General features: G+C 41.5%; 1 protein-coding gene across 1 annotated transcript in view; it reads right to left on the bottom strand.

Annotated features, from left to right (window-relative positions):
• LOC143300803 (atrial natriuretic peptide receptor 1-like) overlaps positions 1 to 2,500 on the bottom strand; it is a 397,103-nt gene that overhangs the window by 273,826 nt on the left and 120,777 nt on the right. The gene's annotated exons all lie outside the window — the stretch shown is intronic.

Consider the following 2,500-nt stretch of genomic DNA (forward strand, 5'->3'; position numbering starts at 1 on the left):
CTGAACAGTTTTCATGTAGATGTCAGTAGTGGTCAGCCATTATTTAATCCAGTCTGAAAATCATTAGTAGCTAACATACTCTGATCGTGGTCAGCACTGGTCAGTAGTATGCAGGCAGCGGACAAATCTCTGCCGGTCAAAACAACGGACAGACGTGACAAAATAACGCGTTAAAAGCACTTTCAGGTTGTGGTCAATAGTGTTCGGCAGTTCCCACAGACCCGTTGGAACACATACACGGAGTATGGCTGCCTATCTGGCCGGGTAAAAACGGTCGACTCACGTGAAAGCCCACTCGTATATACGAGTGAATGTGGGAGTTGTAGCCAACGAACGTTGGTGAAGAAGAAGAAGAAGAAGAAGAAGAAGAAAAGAGGAAGAAGAGGAAGAAGAGGAAGAAGAAGAAGAAGAAGAAGAAGAAGAAGGAGGAGGAGGAGGAGAAGGAGGAGAAGAAGAAGAAGAAGAAGGAGGAGGAGGAGGAGGAGGAGGAGGAGGAGGAGGGGGAGGAGGAGGAGGAGAAGAAGAAGAAGAAGAAGAAGAAGAAGAAGAAGAAGAAGAAGAAGAAGAAGAATCACAGCGTCCTTTGTGGAACTGTGCATTTCCTGACTACTCGGACACTGAAGGTGATCTAAAGAGAGTCAACAGAGATTACCTCCCACCCACGTCCCCACATCTGTCTCTTTCATTCTCTCCCCCCCCCCCCTCTCTCTCAGCCTGTCTCTATCTTTGACTGTCTGTCTGTCTGTCTGTCTGTCTCTCGCTCACCCCCCCCCCCCCTTTTTTTTTTTTACCAACCGTTTTCGTCTCTCTGTTTACCTCCCCTAATAACTTCAGTGCTGACAACACTTCCATCTTTTTTTGCCACGGAGAATGCAAACACCATCCTGAGGGTGATTATTCTCTGTTTGTGCCCTCTCTCTCTCTCTCTCTCTCTCTCTCTCTCTCGCGTTAGTATTACTTCTGTCTTCTACAAATGACAACGTTTTTTCGAATCTTGCCATATTTATCTATAAGTCATTAAAACGACGGAGTTTCATGATTGGTTAAAGAGAACAGAGCTTTGAGCATACACGTTGTAAGATTATATTCTTATGCAAATCTATTCTTACAAAATATGTAATCACCCCTTCAAATGGGGCCATGGCCTTATTGAATAAACTTTCGTACAGTTTCGTTTCGTTTCGTTTCGTTTCTCTCTCTCTCTCTCTCTCTCTCTCTCTCTCTCTCTCTTTCTCTGTATAGGTCTGTCTCTCTGTCTGTCCAGTGTCTGTATCCGTCTCACTCTTGATTCAAACTGGTTATTTCCCATTGCATTCGTGTATCATGAATCTGGCTCACAAACACGCTATGTGTTGTTTCTGCATGCATTTCTATCTCTGCAGGAATATCTGTCTGCCATTGTCTGTCCGTCTGTCTGTGTCTCTCTGTCTGTCTGTCTGTCTATGTCTCTGCCCCCTTCCTCCCCCCCCTGTCTCTCTCTCCTTCTCCCCCCCCCCACTCTCACTCCACACCCCCTCTCCTTCTAGATAATAGATAATAAAGACATCGAATTACAGTTTTACCTTCAAATAACTCAATGCCCAAACACAAGTAACACACTGGCGGAAAAGGTCTCGTATCCAATCCCTGGATATGGTAGTTATCCGGACTAATCCGCGGGTAGCTGTCAATGCGCAGTTAATTACGACCGCGGAGAATTTTGACATAGTTTGGGTGTGGGTACGGGTCTCTGTTTGTGGATCTCTCTCACACAGTCTCTCTTTCTGCGTGTGAGATCTTCAGCTTAACGTCTAATCACTAGAAGTGCTACCAGACGGAGATAAGAGAGGGAGTTGGTAAAAGAAAGGGAATACTTGTGGATATTAGTGTAGGAAGGTGTTTAATATATGTTTTAGAGAAAATGAAAATATGACTATTATAAGAAATAACAAGTTTAAAGAGATGGTGGTGTGTAATGAACGAGGTGTTATATGAGGGAAATTAGGTGCATAAGTGTTAACTTACAACATCAAGTATTAACTTACAACAATGTAAATATGAAAGACGACATTAACAAATTCATCAAAGGAGGGTACCAAATGGACTGGAGTTTAAAATTTCCGAAAACATTCTAAGCAATGGATAATCATTGAAAAAAAATCTTTTCATTGGCTAATGGAACATTGGTAGAAAAGTGATCAACAACACCAACACCTGTCTTGTGCTTGGACAATGGATGAGTAGACAGCTAACAGTTATTCGATTATCGCACATACATTTATGTTGTTAGAAAATTTCGTACGAAAGGCATTAAACAAACTATATACATGAGACAAGTAATTTGACTCGAAGGTGCGGTAGGTATCAAATTTAGAAAAAAAAAAAAAAAAAAAAGGGATTAGCCGCATTTTTTGTATTTACACAATGTTGGTAATAATGATTATTTGAATCTATAAGCAAATTTATTAAATCCATTTCCGGATACATTTTCTATACCATTAAAGCATTCATGTATATGTAT

The sequence above is a fragment of the Babylonia areolata genome, chromosome 26 (assembly GCF_041734735.1).
Source record: "Babylonia areolata isolate BAREFJ2019XMU chromosome 26, ASM4173473v1, whole genome shotgun sequence".
NCBI lineage: Eukaryota > Metazoa > Mollusca > Gastropoda > Neogastropoda > Buccinidae > Babylonia > Babylonia areolata.